Source organism: Lactuca serriola, chromosome 4 (genome assembly GCF_051521515.1).
Source record: "Lactuca serriola cultivar US96UC23 chromosome 4, Lser_US96UC23_V15, whole genome shotgun sequence".
In the NCBI taxonomy this organism is placed as follows: Eukaryota; Viridiplantae; Streptophyta; class Magnoliopsida; order Asterales; family Asteraceae; genus Lactuca; species Lactuca serriola.
Window position 1 is genome coordinate 87,749,086 of NC_136411.1, and position 19,963 is coordinate 87,769,048.

General features: G+C 42.4%; 1 pseudogene; it reads left to right on the forward strand.

Annotated features, from left to right (window-relative positions):
* The first annotated feature begins 2,630 nt into the window (after positions 1-2,630).
* On the forward strand, positions 2,631-3,899 carry LOC145098585 (putative 2' cyclic ADP-D-ribose synthase BdTIR pseudogene; annotated as a pseudogene).
* Positions 3,900-19,963: the final 16,064 nt, after the last annotated feature.

A 19,963-nucleotide genomic window follows, 5' to 3' on the forward strand; every position in this document is an offset into this window, starting at 1 on the left:
CCCCTAGAGCTCGCTAGGGGGCGGTGTTCAGATGCCTTTAGCGAGCTTAGCGACTTCATTTGGCGACTCCACTCCGTTTGGCCTAATTGGTATAATTTAGAAGTCACAAACCACACTTTTATTTCAGAAAAACCATATAATTATTCAAAGGTATAATTATTTCATTTTATAAGAAAATGAGTCATAATTCTTGTGATTCTTATGATGCTCTTGTGAGACATTCGTTTCACCGTACCTACCTAGTGTACACCTTAAGTCCTGCATTACAACCAATGTCTCCTTAAGGGAGAGAGAGATAGTTGTGTATAGATTTATATGGGATTGACAACCCCACACGTCAGCTCCGACGCCTGAAGAACATCGTTCAGGCATATCAATAATATTAAGCATGGTTATAATAACTCGCATAGGGATTAACAAAACGATTTTTTTTACAGAGTAAGTTACACTTCATTAGTTTTATATAAATTAGTGTAAAAATATTATGCCAAAATTAATGTCAATAAAATAACTATTATAAACATATATTTTTCAATATTTTAATAATATATTTTTAACCTACGTCGCGCAACGCCCGTGAATTTGTCTAGTTATTTATATATAAGGGGGACCATTATATTTTGTTTGTCCAAAATTATGGATTCTCTAGTCAAAGGTATAAAATATAAAAATATTGATTGTTTTAGGATAGGTCGTCCTTTTTTCAGTAGGGATATTGATTTAAAAGGGTAATGTATTTTTTGATTTGTATATATTTGGTCATTGGCTTTTTTTCGTCAACATTTATCCCCTTAAACTTGTTAAAGTGTACACATTCAATACTTATGATCCTCTACTCTAGGTTAGCTGGTAAAAATAATTTAATAGAGTAATATATCTCTCAGTTTGTACACATTTAGTCTTTAATTTTTTATTTTTTTTGCAAAATAAATCATTTTTGCTTTTGTACTTATTCAGTACTTATGAATAATTTCTTTGGGTTTTTCTCACGAAATCTTACGTATGACATTCATTAATGAGGTGTTTGGCCTTTTTGATGCTTATGTCCATCGCAATCTCGACTATTTGGTTGCTTAGGTCATGTGTTCTGAACGTCATAACTTCTTCATATGATCTCCGATTTTAACGATCTTTATAAACATGCGTTCGTATTTTAGTTTAATACAACTTTCATTTAGTCCCATTAAAAAATAATATATTTTAAGTTATGATTTGTATATCCATACCCAGGGGCGGATTTAGCCTGGTCCTGGTGTTGCAACGACAAAAAAACTGTTTTTTCTGTCTACAGTGGAAAGGTTTTCGATTTTTTTTTCGTTTATACCTTTTTCTCATATATTAGCAATGCATATTTCATATCAGCAACGCCTACTATATATTCATGCATCTGCCCTTGTCCATACGTTTTTTATGAATGCATGTATGAATGTTTTTTTTTATAAAATCATAAGTAAAAATATATAAATTTTAGCAGGAGTAATCTTAATGAAAAAATGAACATGTGGATATAAAGATCGTTAAAATTTTATATCGTATAAAGAAGTTACGACGTTCAAAATACAAGACCTAAGCCAAACTACAAGACCTACGCAACCAAGTAGTCGAGATCGTTTTGGACATAAGTATCAACAACTCAAAAACCTCATAAATGATTGTCCCACGTAAGATTTCGTGAGAAAAACCTTAAAAAAAATCATTCATAAATACTGAATGAGTACAAAAAAAGGGATTTATTTTGAAACAAAAAAATGTTAAAGACTAAATATATACAGAAATATTAAGGACTAAATATGTACAAAATGAAAAATATATTATCCTATTAAGTCAATTTTGCTGTTAACCTGGAATAACCGGTCATAAGGACTGAATATGTACAGTTTAACAACTTGAAGGAGTAAATGTGGAAGAAAAAAAAATTAATGACAAAATATCTACAAATCGTAAAATACATTACCTTTTTAAGTCAACAACCCTTTTTTAGTATCCATAAAAAACATTTTGTGATATTTGATTTATCTACTCGGTATCAAAAACTGGAAAATAAAAATTCAATGTTTCCGCATGTCATTTTTAAAAGTATTTTCAAGTCTACATTCCATTTGCTTGTATAACAAGATGAATTTTTGAACAAGTCAAATCTATTCTCAATAATTTGAATTAATTTCTTCCATGTGGATCAGTGGATAATACTACTTTAGCTTAACGAATATAATAATATGTTCTAGGTTTCAATGTGGTAGCGTATCAATCAAAACTATTTATTAGTAATTACAAACTTTAATTGAAAATGCTATCCGTAAGATCATTAATTCAAACGAATATACATATATGGTGCTTTTGATCCAGAAAAGATATTAACAAGATTTATACCTCTGTTTATTATTCTATTCAGTTTTAATTAATAATTAGTTCCCGTGTTTGAAGGTTTTTAACACCAAAAGAGTCAAAATAATCAAACCATTTTACTCTTACTATATACTTTTCTACGATTTTGTCTCCGAAAATTCTAAATTCAAGATTAGTTTCTTTCTTTCTCTATAAATACCCATTTCAGTCACCGAAACAAAATCTGATTAAAGTGATTCAACAGACACATACAACTCTCCATTTAACAAATTACAAATTTTGACTCAGTTTAATTTTAGTTTTCCATGCAACGTTCAATTTCCTCATCAAAGAATGTTTACCGCAATATCATCCACTACCAAAAACCACCGACTGCCGCTGTAGTTACCCCGAAGCAACAACCCTGTGAAGTTTTCATTAACCACCGTGGGATCGACACCAAGAAGTGCGTTGCAGGACTTTTGTATAATCATCTCAGGAGTTTAAGATTGCAACCGTTCTTGGACAGCAAGAATATGAAACCAGGTGATAAATTATTCGATAAAATCAACAATGCCATCAGCGAATGTAAAGTTGGTGTTGCAGTTTTTTCTCCTCGGTATTGTCAATCGTATTTTTGCTTGCATGAACTGACACGTATTGTGGAGGCTAAGAAGAAGGTTATTCCGGTTTTTTGTGATGTTAAACCATCGGAGCTTACTATTAAAGACAACTGGAGGCGCCCTAAGCACGAGATAGATAGTTTCCAATCCGCTCTCGAGGAGGCTAAGTACACCGTTGGCCTAACTTTCGATTCTTCAAATGGGTAAATACTTCAAACCCATTACTTATGTTTAATACAAGTCACAATATATACATCATGCATGGAGCTAGAGGCTTTGAAACATTGTTTGAAAACGTAAAAAACAAAAAGTAACATTATTTTCTGATCTTTTTAATCATGAGCAGATCGTTAAATGTGAACCAAGAGACCACGCTTGTGTATCCATACGCCGTTAGTTAGCCATTTTATGTTATTGGCATTAATTCATATTGATGCAGTAAAACGGCCATTGAAATGCATCAAATATAGGATTACGCTTTAGTGCGTGAAATATAGGAATGGTATGTTAATTTGCTTCCATAGCAAAGCAACGTACATGTAAAACATTGATTGAAATTAAACACACCAAGATTTTGTAATGAGACGACAAGTCACAATGGGACAATGGGATTTGATCGAGATACTTAAGAAGTAGCGCATGACAGCAAGTCAATGACATTTAAAATGCTTATTCTCAAAATTTTACATGCATTAAACTTTTTAAATGGGTAATATTATTACATTGTAACAAAAAGTAGGATCCGAATATAAAAGAATTATACTACATAATAGTTATCTTATATTTATTAACATTTGAGAACTTTAAGCTGTTCATCTTAATTAACTAACATTGTTGTTGGATGCATGTAGGGATTGGCAAGGATTTTTGATGAGTGCGACTGAAGCGATCATCGAGAACTTAATAGAGGTGGAAGAGGAAGAGCAGCAAAAAATAATTCGGGAAATTTGATTGGTGAATGCAAATATTGACAAAAATCAATTAACCATACAATTAATTTAATCATTCATTAATTTAATTAATTTGGATATAAAATTTTCTTCATTTGGAACTTCTCAGTATAAATATTGAATTGTTTTTCATCTTCTTTGTTCAGAATTATGATATCTTCAATAATCAATAAAATTTTAAAGTGTTTGCTATTAGTCACTTTTGTATTCCGTAGAATTTTTAAAGTTTGTACAGGGAAAAATAAAGTTACGCCGCCGGAACAAACCATTAAAACTATTCCCATCGGAATTATATTCTCGTCAAGATCATTAAATCGCAGGTAATTTCCTCTTATAAAACGCGTGTAACTCATCATCTGACGAAGATGAAATTGTTCCAAGTTTGAACACTCTAAAGTCTAATCCATCATATCCCATAGGCATAAACATAATATGTTATTATTTTAATAAATGAATCATCCTTAGTTCCTTACTAACATGTCCCACCTTTACAAACTTAAATACCGAAAATATCGACATGCACTCTCGTGGTCTATCCTAAAAAGATTAGCCAAAATCATTTTAATTCGCGTCACATCCTTTATATCTTTTATATCTTAAATAAAGCTAACAAGAATTTAGCGATATGAATGAAATTCAAAATCACAATCAACATTCAAAATCCCCTAAATATCGGCATCCTCTCTTGATTATTTGAAAACAATTTTGAAAATCATTTTTTTAAAACCTTTTTCATTTCCTTAGTTTCAGACTGGATTCACACGGATGTTCCACCAATTTGTTCAAACCAAGGCTCTGATATGAACTTGTAACGACTCAAAAATCACAATAAATTTAAACTTTAAAAAATCCATAGTCATAAAATGTTTATAAAATCATTGTTTTCAAATTGTTTATCCATATCAGAGCATCCCAAAATCATAAAACCATAAACAAAGGATGTGTACGGTCACGCCTTCGCCTTCTCACGATCATCAGAAGTATCTAAAACAACAACTAAAAATCTTAAGCCAAAGCTTAGTGAGTCCCTCAAACTACCATCACACAAAAATATAGCATATACAACAGCATGTTGGATCCAATCAATCATTGGGTTGGAATACACCAAGCCCAATCAACCTCCGGGTCCAATCATTCTCGGGATGGAATACCCCATGTTAGAATGTCAATATACAGCGGGTTCAGTCATCCTCGAGATGGAATACCCTCGGGCCCAATCAACCATTGGGTTGGAATACCCCCGGTATGTTGGTTCATGTACAAAGCAGTAAAGCCTCAACCACAACTCAATATATGTCGACATATACAAAACAGATAAACATATAATCAGCCAACAGACAAACAGGCAGATCTACAGATCACTATCGCATAGCAACACCCTATAAACTAGGATATAAATCTAACAGATCACTACAGCATAGCAACATACGGTAAAACTAGGATGTCAATCCAATGGGTTGGCCTTGGTGCCTTTGAGCCGTAAGTACAGTAAGGAAAAGTCACCTCAGAGTCTGAATAATAGTTGATGGCGTTCCGACTCCAAATCTTATTTCTAACTGTCACCTATTCATCCAAATGTCTAATTCTCAACACCATTCAAATTACACAAAATATCCCTTGGTCAAAGTCAAAGTCAAACCGGTCAAAATCAATAAGTCAACTAAGTCAACCCAACCGATTCAACACAAAACGCGTACACAGGACATACTCCAAAGGTACACATGGCGTACTCAAATCTTGACCCCAGACAGGAGAGTTTGCCATGTACGCGTTGTGTACTCAGGTTACGCATACACTAAGTTACACGTGTGATTTAAGTTACACGTGTGATTAAACGTGTGATTGTATGTTGTATGGAAGCTCATGAAATGGAAAAGATGTCATCAAAGCTTTAGTGATGGCAAGAGAAAGAGGACTACATTGTGTTGGTGACACCTTATGGGTTTTTTTATGTATAAGTAAATATGTATATTAAGTTTTAATGTTGATATGTATTTGAAATTTATGGTTTTAATGTTTGTCAAATATTGAAACTTTTTATTTTTTATATTTATTGGTTTTAAAAAATGGATTTTATGTATGTTTTATTATTTTTCTGGTTTTAATATATAAAAAATTTGGATTTTTCATAAAATTTAAAAATTATATTTATATTGCCAGAATCTGTTACAAGAAAATCCATTAGTAATTTGTTGCAAGATATTCTATCGGTAATCGGTTACTAAGCTATTTCATTGGTACTTCGTTACTGATCATTCCGTCAGTATTCCGTTCCAAATACAAATCCGTTATTGATTACCGACGGTAAAATCCGTCACTAAAATTTGTCGTGTCTGTCGGAAATCTGTTACAAACAATTACCGACGAGAATATACCGACACATTTGGATATGTTGCAATTCCGTCGCTAAAACCGATTGGCGACGGATTATCGACGGTTTTGGCCGTCGATAATGCCCTTTTTTGTAGTAGTGCGTCACCATAACTTATCATCGGTTACCGTCATTTCATCACGCTTTGAATGAAAAAACAAAACTTAACACGAATGTCTATAGTCACGGTTTTTTTGCGTCACCATAGACCATTTTTTATACTAGTGTCAATAGCTAGACGAAAGGAGTTCCCCAGTCAACTGGGAATATCTATACTCGATACTTTCACAAATGGGCTTCGAGGAAAATGGAGAAATTGGATCTATGGATGCCTATCATCTTCACGGGCTTCTGTCATTGTAAATGGTTCCCCAACTAAGGAATTCAACCTATCAAAAGGGGTGTGTCAAGGGGATCTGCTCTCGCATTTCCTCTTCATAATTTCCATGAAGGACTCAATACGGCATTAAAATCGGCACGCAATCAAGGTATTTTTAGTGGGATCAAAATTCCAAACGGAGGCCCAAGGATTTCATCTATTTTATGTCGACGACGCACTTTTTATTGGCGAAAGGTCCCTATCCAACATCACTAACTTGGCTAGAATTCTAAAGTGTTTCCATGCTTCCTCCGACCTAAGAGTGAATTTCAGTAAATCATGGGTATTTGGATTCGGTGCGACCATGAATGAAATAAGTAGATGGGCAAGTATTCTCGGATGTGATGTGGGAAAGCTTCCATTCAAATACTTGGGTGTGCCTGTGGGAGCCAACATGAACTTGCTAAAAAACTGGAAACCTATAATTGATCGGTTCAACTTCAAACTATCAATTTGGAAAGCTAGGACTCTCTCACTTGGAGGACGGCTCACATTACTAAAAGCGGTTCTTGGGAACCTCCCGACATACTACCTCTCTCTATTCAAAGCTCCAATGGGGGTGTTGAACGCTTTCGAAAAGACCAAATGTCGATTTCTTAGGGGTGGAAGTGATAGCAAATCCAAAATTCATTGGGTTTTGTGGGAAAAAGTCACAACTTCAATTGACAAAGGTGGATTAGGTGTAGGTTCTTTGCGCACGCTTAATGTCGGACTCATTATCAAATGGTGGTGGAGATTGAAGACGGATCGGTCGGCATTATGGTGTCAAATTGTCACAAGGATACATAATCTTATAGGAAGGGCATCAGATCAAATCTCCAAGAAATCATTTAGTGGTGTGTGGAACAACATCGCCAAAGTCACATCAGAATTAGAGAAGGCAAGTTTGGATTATAACTGCATAATGAAAAAAATCAGTTGGATGAGGTACCAACACCCTCTTCTGGCTCGATGTATGGTGGGGAGATGCCATGCTGAAATCCTAATTTCCAGAACTTTTCTTGCTGGAAAACAACAGGCGATGCTTTGTTTTTGATCAAGTATCCAGTAGTGGCTTCACTTGGGACTGGAAAGTTGATCCTTGTGCCTCACATCTAAATCGGAATCTATGGCATTTAGAATCCGAAATCAGCTCTTTTACACCAAACTCTGTACCAGATACATGGTTATGCAAAGTCAGTTCGGATGGTCTATATTCTATAGCAACTCTTCGCCAGAAATTGGAAGAATCTTCCCCTGCATTATTAGGTGTAAAAACCGAATGGATGAAGGAGGTTCCTTTAAAGGTTGAATGTTTCATATGGAGGGAAAAATGGGGAAAAATTCCTTCGGCTGATGCACTTACATCCAGGGGAGTTAATATTGCTTCTACAAATTGTGGGTATTGTCAACATAATGAATGTGTTGATCACATTTTCATTCAATCACATAGGTAACTCCTTTCCAACAGCTGCTAACGCAACAAAGTTAGATTACATTGTTGAGTTTGTAATGCAAGATTTCTTCATGGAAGCCCAAGAAATGGCACCTCCCCCAAGCAAGAATACCCAACCAAAAGCAGAGGAATGGTCCTCCATGTTGGTTATCCAACTTACATCCGAATGACCTTCTAAAACCGAATGACTCCCTAAGTAACACAAACCATAATCAATAGTTCCCTTGAGATAGTTAAACACTCTATTTACTGCTTGTCAATGTTGAGCAATTGGATTACTAGTGTACCTGTGTAGCACCTGGTTCCTGGTATGTATGATTTATCTGAGTATCTTACTTTTTATCCTTGGACTCGGCAAGTCGTAGGCTAGACTCGCCGAGTAGGGACAGGATTTTAAGCACGTTTAAGTTGGAGACTCGGCGAGTCCATATTCTGGACTCGGCGAGACCATCAGTCTGGAAGAAACCCTAATTTTAGGGATTTGCACCCTATTTAAACCCCCTTTATGCGCCCCAAGTTAGCCTCCATCACCCTCAGAGCATCATATACCGAACCCTAACCCTCTCCTTGTGATTTGAAGTGATCTTGTGCTTGTTCCTTGGAGTTTGAAGAATAGAAGGAAGGAAAGACCAAAAGAGAAGGTGAAGAGCAAGAATCTAGGACTTAATCTAGAGTTCATTGAGGTACAATTCAGATCTATTCTGTTTCTATGCTCAAATCCCCATTAGAACACCATTAAGCTATCTTTGTCCCATTTCCAAGCTTGTCAGTGGTATAGGGATCATAATAGGCTGAATAGCTGCTAGATCTGGCTATGTTCAAGTTACAGAAGCCTAGATCTAATACCTTTATAGGGCCATATTGCATGAAAGCCCTAGATCTACCTCTTTTTGTGTGTTTTGAGCCTTAGAATCCTCATGGATGATTATATACACGTAAAGTTGGAAACTTTACGTGTTAACCGAGTCCTAGGAACCCAGATCTATGAATGGAATGCACTTGATTCAAGCAGAATCGAGTGTAGAGAGATTGCATGGATGCGACTCGGCGAGTCGTGTCGCTAGTCCCCGATTTTTCCCTTTTCGAGTAGGCGAGTAGAGCAGTGAGCCATAGGTGGACTCAGTGAGTCGGAAGCATGACTCATCAATGGAGGGACTCGGCGAGTCAATGCCCTGACTCGGCGGGTCCAAGGCAATCTTCATAAAACCCGGCAACTTGTTCATCAACTCGGCGAGTCGAGAACAGAACGTGTTCATCGGATGAAGATTAACTCAACGAGTTGTTCATACAACTCGGCGAGTTGGATGAAGGACCATTGTGTATTCATTTAGGAAGAGAACTCGTCGAGTCAATGCCTAACTCGACGAGTAGAGACGGGAGTAAGGTCAATCGGCCGGATATAAACTCGACGAGTTGGCAAGCCAACTCGGCGAGTCGGGTTAACTGGAAGTTGACTTTGACTTGACTTTGGTTTGGAATCGGTCAGGGGTAAAATCATCATTTTACCCTGGGATTAGTATCAATGTCCGATTAAGTGTTTTATGGGAATATAGACGGGGTTTAACGACCCAATTTTCACGTCCAAAAATTTCGTTTTTAAAACATTACTTTAGAAAACATTACAGTTAAAACATTGCTTAATTAAACCATTCACAACGAAAACCAAACTTGAAATCCATAATAGTTAAACAATCAAAATATCAGAGTATCAATCCCAGGATAAACTCATAAATGCGGAAACAAGGAGTGGGTGTGATGAGCCGCTACCGCGCCTGCTCCTTCCCCTTGGCTGAAGAGGTACCTGAAACAACAACTGAAAAACATAAGCACAAAGCTTAGTGAGTTCCCCCATAGTACCACATACCATACAAGCATATCACATACCACATTCAGCTAGGAGTTACGGGCCCCGCACACACTCATGAAGATACGGGCCCTGCCCACACTTCGCTAGCCGGGAGATACGGGCCTCGCCCACACTCTACTACCTGGGAGATACGGGCCTAGCCCACACTCCACCCTCGGAGAGATACGGTCCTTGCCCACACTCAATCACGAACCCATAACATACAAGTATCACACAGACAACAAGTACGGACAACTCTATCATACTGGCACGTATATCATAATCGACTAAACCAAGAGATACGGGCTCGGCCCACACTCTAGTGCTAACATCTCGTCTACACGGGTCGGCCTTGGTGCCTTAGACCCGTTCCTACTAGGAGGAGAACTCACCTCGAAGTAGCTGCTGGGCTGTGTGGGAATTGACTGTCTGCTGCTGTCGTTTCTCCGGAAATCCCCCGGCTATTATTCCCACAAAACACTCAATCAGTCACTGTTAACTGACCCTTGCGAAAATTGACCATTTTACCCTTGGTCAAGTTAATAGTCAAGGCCAGAGTCAACCTTCGGTTGACCCGACTCGCCGAGTTGGCTCTCCAACTCGCCGAGTCCTTGTCCAAACAATTGTTCTATAACCCGTCTCTACTCGTCGAGTTGGGCGTTGACTCGACGAGTTCTCCTTCTAAGCTGATGTCCAAGTCCTTCATCCTACTCGCCGAGTTGTATGAACAACTCGCTGAGTTCATCTTCATCCGAAGAACAATTTATGCTGTGACTCGTCGAGTTGTATGAACAACTCGCCGAGTCTGTTCTTGATCTAAGGAGATTGCCTTGAACTCGCCGAGTCAAGGCAATGACTCGCCGAGTTTTTCATGGATGAGTTCGGCTTCCAACTCACTGAGTCGCACCCCGACTCACTGCTCACACTCGATACTACAAAAAGGGGACAAACTCGGAGACTCGCGAGCAGACTCGCCGAGTCAGATGAACGACTCGCCGAGTCGTTGCCATGCAGTCACTAAATACGCGGTTTTGCTCGATCCCAGTCCATGCTATTCACAGATCTAGGTTCCTAGAGCATGAATAACACGTAAAGTTTCCAACTTTACGTGTAGATATTCACCAATGAGAGTTTTAGGGTTCAAAATGCACCAAAAGAGTAGATCTAGGGTGAACAAGCAACACGGGTCCATAAAGGCAACGGATCTGAGCTCCTGGAGCTCAATCATGCCTAGATCTAAAGGCCAATCAACTTATTACGAATTATATTGCACATACAAGCTTGGGGAAGGGCTCAAGAAAGACTTAATGGAGTAATAAGCATAGAATCAGAGGGAAAACGGGTTATACCTCAAGGAATCACTGAGAGAACACTAAGATGCTTGGCTTCCTTCCCTTCCTCTTGATCTACTCCACTTCCTTCTCAAATCCTTCAAGAACACACAAAAAATGCTTCAAACTCTCAAGAAAATAAGCTTTGAACGAGGGTTGGGAGCTCTGAGGGTGAATGGGGGCTGGCTTGGGGCGGACATGAGGCTTAAATAGGGTGCAAACCCCTGAAACTTAGGGTTTCATCCAACAGCGGTGACTCACCGAGTCCGGAATATGGACTCGCCGAGTCTCCAACTTAAACATGTCCCGGGTCCCGACTCTACTCGGCGAGTTGGACCTATGACTCGCCGAGTCCAAGGCTAAAAAAGAGAATACTCAAATAAGATTTACGTACCAGGAACCAGGTGCTACAAATCTCCCCCACTTATTTTAGACTTCGTCCTCGAATTCTGCTGCTCGATCCTGAAACAGCTCGAGGTAATGCTCCATCATCTCGTCCACCGGCTCCCAAGTCCATTCTGAACCCTTGCGGTGCTGCCATTGCACCTTCACTAGCTCTACCCTCTTGTTCCTCAAATCCTTCGACTTCCTGTCGAGGATTGCGACTGGGCGCTCAATGTAATTCAGGCTGTCATCAACCTATATATCCTCTAACGGCACTATTGCTGAATCGTCCACTAGGCACTTCCGCAACTGAGAAACATCGAAAGTGTTGTGGATCTGGCTGAGCTCGACTGGCAGATCCAGCCTATACGTCACCTTGCCCACCCGGGCTACAACCCTGAACGGCCCAATAAACCTTGGGCCCAACTTGCCCCGCTTCCTGAATCGAATGACGCCCTTCCACGGCGACACCTTCAGGAGAACCATATCCCCGACCTGGAACTCCAGGTCGAATCGGCACTTGTCGGCGTAGCTTTTCTGCCGATTCTGAGCAGTCTGAAGCCTGCTTCGAACCTGCTGGATCCTCTCGGTCGTCTTGAGCACCACTTTGGTGCTCCCCATGACTCTCTGGCCAACTTCACCCCAGCATATTAGGGTCCTGCACCTCCGTCCGTACAACATCTCAAATGGAGGACGGTCAATACTCGCGTGGTAGCTGTTGTTGTAGCAGAACTCGGCCAAGGGAAGGTAGGTATCCCAGCTACCACCGAAATCCAACATGCATGCCCGCAACATGTCCTCCAAAGTCTGGATGGTCCGCTCGCTCTGGCCATCCATCTGCGGGTGAAAGGCGGTGCTAAAATGCAAGCGAGTTCCCAACTCGTCATGAAACCTCTTCCAAAACCTAGAAGTAAAACGTACATCCCTGTCCGAGATAACCGATACTGGCACCCCGTGCTGCGCCACGATCTCCCTGATATAGATGTCGGCCAATTTCTCGGCCGATACGCTCTCCTGAATCGGGATAAAGTGAGCACTCTTGGTCAATCGATCCACGATGACCCAAATCGAATCCACCCCACGCGCGGTCCTGGGAAGCTTTGTGATAAAATCCATCGTGATATCTTCCCATTTCCACAGTGGAATATCCAATGGTTGCATCTTGCCATGCGGTCTCTGATGTTCGGCATTGACCTTCCTGCAGGTCAAGCACCGCTCGACGTACCATGCCACATTCCGCTTCATGCAGGGCCACCAATAATCTGGACGAAGGTCCCTATACATCTTCGTCGCCCCGGGATGAATAGAGAATCGGGACTTGTGCGCCTCCTCCATCAAGATCTGGCGCACACCTCCGTGATACGGTACCCACACCCTACGGTGTAGTGTCAATAGTCCTCGGCTATCATAATCGAAGGAGGAAACCTGACCCACCACACGCTCGCTCTTCCGATGTTCCTCCTTGATAGCCTCCTGTTAAGCCTCCCGAATCTGCTCCAACAGGGGAGTCACTACGGTCATCCTCATGCAAATATCCCTGATCGGTGCCGCCTTGCGGCTAAGCGCATCGGCCACCACGTTGGCCTTCCCCGGGTGGTAAAGGATATCGCAATCATAATCCTTCACCATGTCCAACCACCGACGTTGCCTCATGTTCAGATTCGGTTGATCCATGAGGTACCTCAAACTCTTGTGGTCCGTGTAAATGGTACATCGAACCCCGTAGAGGTAATGTCGCCAAATCTTGAGGGCAAAAACCACCGCCCCCAACTCCAAATCATGTGTCGGGTAGTTCGCCTCGTGAGGCTTGAGCTGCCTCGAAGCGTAGGCAATGACATGCCCCCTCTGCATCAGTACCGCGCCCAACCCTAAAATGGACGTGTCATAATAAACCACAAAATCCTCTACGCCCTCTGGCAGGGCTAAGATCGGCGCCTCGCACAATCTCTGTCTCAGCGTCTCAAACGCAGCCTGCTGCTCGGGTCCCCACCGAAAGACTACGACTTTCTTCGTCAACCGTGTCAGGGGTACGGCTATCTTGGAGAAGTCATGAATGAATCTCCGATAATAGCCGGCCAATCCTAGGAAACTCCGAATCTCAGATGGAGACTTTGGAACCTCCCATCTCATCACGGCCTCGACCTTGGCCGGATCGACCAGAATCCCGTTCTGGTTGACAAGGTGTCCGAGAAATTGCACCTCGCGCAACCAAAACTCACACTTGGAGAACTTGGCATACAAGCTCTCCCTCCTCAGGGTCTCCAATACCTCTCGCAGATGCTCCTCATGCTCTTCCTGTGTCTTGGAATAAACCAAGATGTCATCGATAAAGACTATCACAGACCGATCCAGCATCGGTCTGCATACGCGGTTCATGAGGTCCATGAATGCGGCAGGAGCATTGGTGAGCCCAAACGGCATCACCACGAACTCATAATGGCCATAGCGAGTCTGAAACGCGGTCTTTTGCGCATCCTCCTCCCTGACCCTCATCTGATGATAACCCGAACGCAAGTCGATCTTGGAGAACCAAGATGCTCCCTGAAGCTGGTCAAAGAGATCATCAATCCTCGGGAGTAGGTAACGGTTCTTCACCGTTACCTTGTTCAGCTCCCGGTAATCTATACACATCCGATGCGACCCGTCCTTCTTTTTCACGAACAGAATCGGGGCTCCCCAGGGTGAACTGCTCGGACGAATAAATACTTGTCTAGCAGCTCCTGCAGCTGCGTAGACAACTCTTGCATCTCGGGAGGAGCCAACCGATACGGTGCCTTGGTTATCGGAGCCGCACCAGGAATGAGGTCGATCCTGAACTCCACTTGTCGCTCCGGAGGTATCCCAGGAAGCTCCTCTGGGAAAACATCTGCAAAATCTCGAACCACCAGAACCTCGCTCACTGTCGCCTTACCCGCCTCCCGGGTATCCATCACATACGCGACATATCCTGCGCATCCCTGCTGAAGATAGCGCCTAGCCCTCGCTGCTGAACATACAGTGGGTCCGCCATGTGGCCTCTCGCCATGAATCACTAACTCTCCCCCTCCTGGGGTCCTGAATCGCACTAGCTGCTATGCACAATCTATCACCGCCCCATTAGGGCTCAACCAATCCATGCCTTTAATCACCTTGTTCCCACGCAACGGAATGGGAACCAAGTCTACCAAGTAGTGCTCCTCAAACAAACGCAATACGCAATCTCGAAATACCATCGATGCTCACACCGATCGATCATCAGCAATCTCCACCTCTAAAGGGCAATCTAACTCGCCCGACAACTCAGGAAACTTCTTGCTAAGCGCAAGTGAAACAAATGATCGGGATGCACCCGAGTCGAACAACACCTGAACTGGGATGCCGTTCACATGGAACGATCCTAATGCATACATATACACACGGAGCACATATCAATATCATAACATCATAAAAATAAAATAGAGGGAAAGAATCATACCCGTCACCACATAGGGTGCGGCGCGTGCCTCCTCGGTAGTCAGCTGAAATGCCCGGCTCCTCACCACTGGAGCCTCTGCCTTGCCCTGCCGGCCATCCGTGATTCGCAGGGTCGCTGGAGTTGGCGCCTTCACTAACGCTGAAACTGTCAACTGGGGGCAATTGGCCTTCTTGTGGCCCCTATGGTTGCAGTGGAAACACAGCAACTCAGATGTCTGTATAGCCGCAATAAGAGTAGTACAATCCCTGCTAAAGTGCCCTGCCTTTCCGCACTTGTAGCAGCCTGCTGATCCCATCCGACATGCTCCCTCATGTGTTCTGCCGCATTTCCCGCAGCGGCCCGGTCCCCCTTGGCCTTTCGGCCTCCGATCTGATCCCTTGGGCTTCTTCCCCGAAGCCCCAACCGCCTGCCCCGCCTCTGTTTTCCTTTTTTGGATGTTCTCTAAATCGATCTCCCTTTCCCTTGCCCTAGCAATCATGGAGTCTAAGGTAGGGCAAGCTGAAAAGCTAACATGCTCCCGGATGTCAGCCCGTAGCATGTCATGGTAACGGGTCCTCCTCCTTTCCTCATCACCCGCATACTGGGGCACCAATAAAGCCCTCTATCGGAACTTGGCGGTGATCTCCGCCACAGTCTCCATCGTCTGCCTCATATCCAAGAACTCCCTGGCCAGCTGTTGAAGCTCGACAGCTGGCGCGAACTCCGCCCTGAACCTGGTCGAAAAGTCCGACCAGGTCATAGCCTCGACAGCCGAGGCTCCCAATGTGTCCCCCACGGACTCCCACCAATCCCTAGCTCGGTCTCGTAAACACCCCGCTGTGAACCTCACCTTCGACCCCTCAGGGTAGAAGCTAATCATCTGTGCAGACTCAATGTCGGCAATCCATCGCCTGGCAGCAATGGGGTCTTTTGCCCCGTGAAAATCCGGCGCACCACTGCCCCTGAAGTCCTTGAAGGATAGTGTGCGAGATCCCGACTGGCTAGATGCCATATCACTCCTGAATGCCCGAAGGCGATCCTCCATCAGCTCGATGATCCCTTCCTTGATCGACCCAAAGATGATGGGGGTCGACTCAAGGATGCCTCTAGTAATCTCTGACGCGATGAACTCGCGTAGTCCCTCATCCACCGGCTCGGAACCTGATCCCGAACCTGAGCCCTCTCCTGAACCGCCATCTATCGGCCTCGATCGAAGTACCACCATTCTGCAATACATAATAACAATCATTAGTGATACTGATACTTCCTGAGGGATCACAACTACTTACAAGTTCCCTGGTCTTATCTTGGCCTTCCTTGGTTCGGGTATGGATCCTCTGCTTTCAGTAGTACGAGCCCATACTACCTTCCACATCTATCCGTACCTTCTTCAAGGATTGCCTCGACTCCACCAGATCCCTTCCACTACAGCTGATCACTGCTATACTTATCCTAGGCTTGCCCTAGGGAAATCTCAGGCTCCACCCTACCATGTCCTCAACTGCTGAAGGCCTCTTAGTAGTGCCAATTAACCATTACCTGAATACCATCTCATGTGGTGAGGCTCGGATAATCCTTCGAGTAACAGGCTCATCCCTACAATGGTTAGACTCAAACGAGAGCTGCACAATAGGGCCAGATCCAGCACTCTAATATTATTCAACCCTGATCACATGTGACGTGACGTATTCACCTAATGGCTAACTCCCACCATTCAGAGTCCCACAAAGCACAAAGCAAGCAGCATTCGAACTAAGGGAACCATCTCAATCAACTCTATCTGCTTACAGGAACTGTACTAGCATACAATGCTAAGCTCATACCATCAGGCATAACCTAATCAGGCTATCCTACTTGCTGTCTACTCAATACTAGCATGCAATTCTCATACAGCTGAAACACATAAAGCAGGCACATAAGGCATCACTCCTAGATCCTTAGTCCTATTCTAGCATGTTGTTCCATAAAAGCTGATAAACATAACATAAACTTGTATGGGTACTTTGGGGAATACTTACTTGAGCTCGGCCGGTCGCGCACATCACACACTTCGTTCTTTCTCAAAATTCTTTTCTCAATTTTTAGAAAACATTTTCTTTTAGAAAATCTTTTAATCCCTCGATTTGAGTCCAGAAACCCCCGAAGGTGTGTCCGAATCCCTCAAACCAAGGATCTGATACCAACTTGTAACGACCCAATTTTCACGTCCAAAAATTCCGTTTTTAAAACATTACTTTAGAAAACATTACAGTTAAAACATTGCTTAATTAAACCATTCACAACGAAAACCAAACTTGAAATCCATAATAGTTAAACAATCAAAATATCAGAGTATCAATCCCAGGATAAACTCATAAATGCGGAAACAAGGAGTGTGTGTGATGAGCCGCTACCGCGCCTGCTCCTTCCCCTTGGCTGAAGAGGTACCTGAAACAACAACTGAAAAATGTAAGCACAAAGCTTAGTGAGTTCCCCCATAGTACCACATACCATACAAGCATATAACATACCACATTCAGCTAGGAGTTACGGGCCCCGCCCACACTCATGAAGATACGGGTCCTGCCCACACTTCGCTAGCCGGGAGATACGGGCCTCGCCCACACTCTACTACCTGGGAGATACGGGCCTAGCCCACACTCCACCCTCGGAGAGATACGGGCCTTGCCCACACTCAACCGCGAACCCATAACATACAAGTATCACACAAACAACAAGTACGGACAACTCTATCATACTGGCACGTATATCATAATCGACTAAACCAAGAGATACGGGCTCGGCCCACACTCTAGTGCTAACATCTCGTCTACACGGGTCGGCCTTGGTGCCTTATACCCGTTCCTACTGGGAGGAGAACTCACCTCGAAGTAGCTGCTGGGCTATGTGGGAATTGACTGTCTGCTGCTGCCGTTGCTCCGGAAATCCCCCGACTATTATTCCCACAAAACACTCAATCAGTCACTGTTAACTGACCCTCGGGAAAATTGACCATTTTACCCTTGGTCAAGTTAATAGTCAAGGCCAGAGTCAACCTTCGGTTGACCCGACTCGCCGAGTTGGCTCTCCAACTTGCCGAGTCCTTGTCCAAACAATTGTTCTGTAACCCGTCTCTACTCGTCGAGTTGGGCGTTGACTCGACGAGTTCTCCTTCTAAGCTGATGTCCAAGTCCTTCATCCTACTCGCCGAGTTGTATGAACAACTCGCTAAGTTCATCTTCATCCGAAGAACAATTTATGTTGTGACTCGCCGAGTTGTATGAACAACTCGCCGAGTCTGTTCTTGATCTAAGGAGATTGCCTTGAACTCGCCGAGTCAAGGCAATGACTCGCCGAGTTTTTTATGGATGAGTTCGGCTTCCAACTCACTGAGTCGCACCCCGACGCACTGCTCACACTCGATACTACAAAAAGGGGACAAACTCGGAGACTCGTGAGCAGACTCGCCGAGTCAGATGAACGACTCGCCGAGTCGTTGCCATGCAGTCACTAAATACGCGGTTTTGCTCGATCCCAGTCCATGCTATTCACAGATCTGGGTTCCTAGAGCATGAATAACACGTAAAGTTTCCAACTTTACGTGTAGATATTCACCAATGAGAGTTTTAGGGTTCAAAATGCACCAAAAGAGTAGATCTAGGGTGAACAAGCAACACGGGTCCATAAAGGCAACGGATCTGAGCTCCTGGAGCTCAATCATGCCTAGATCTAAAGGCCAATCAACTTATTACGAATTATATTGCACATACAAGCTTGGGGAAGGGCTCAAGAAAGACTTAATGGAGTAATAAGCATAGAATCAGAGGGAAAACGGGTTATACCTCAAGGAATCACTGAGAGAACACTAAGATGCTTGGCTTCCTTCCCTTCCTCTTGATCTACTCCGGTTGTAAGATACCGATGATGATTACCGGTTGAAAGATACCGAAGATAATTACCGTTTGAAAGATACCGATGGCATTCAATGGTATGTGGTATGATGGGGGAACTCACTAAGCTTCGTGCTTACAGTTTTAATTGTGGTTTCAGGTACCTCTTCGTCAAAGGGGAAAGAGCCAGCAGCGTAGCGGCGCATCACACACATGATTTCCGCACTGGATTTTCTGGGATCGTACTCTGATGTTTCTTGTTTCCGATGATATCGTTTTGAGACATGACCTTATGTTTTATAATTAATGTAATTTTGACAATGTTTTAGTAACACGCCTTATTACCTGCTAAATTCTAAAAATGAAATTTTTGGCCTTGAAATTTGTCACACCCCCAAACCATAATGGCGGAAACATTCGGGGGTGGATGACTTCACGTAGTATCATAACAATTGAATATTGTAAAGAAAGTAACACAACCATCATATATATAATAAAAACGTATATTGTTGCGTTATACATATTTCCAAAAGAATATTACAATATGATGATGTAAATGTTTAATAATAAACGTCCTTAGCGTTCCTTCTTCAAAAGCTGGGGGTTACCTGTATTACTGATTCCCTGAGAAATACAAGTGGTTTCGAAAAAGTGTCAACAATTAAGTTGGTGAGTTCATAAGTGTTTTGTATTGAAAAGTATGTCCTTTTGGTAGCAAATCGATGAAAGAGGTTTTCAGAAAATCCAATATTTTCTATAAATAGTTTGAAAAGTTCCCAGAGTTGGAGTGCGTTAGTGTTTTTCGTACTTGAATAATAATGATAAATTTTGTGCTCAAAAATAATGTAGAAAACTAAATGCATATATGAATCTCGTAAATCAAAATTGTTTTTATACTTTCATGTGAGTTTTATAACCATACTATTGACACTGACTGCCTGTAACAACATTCTTCAGGTGTTGTAGTGTTATGACATTTGTCACCCAAGACCTGCCGGTCTAACTGTAGCTAATAGC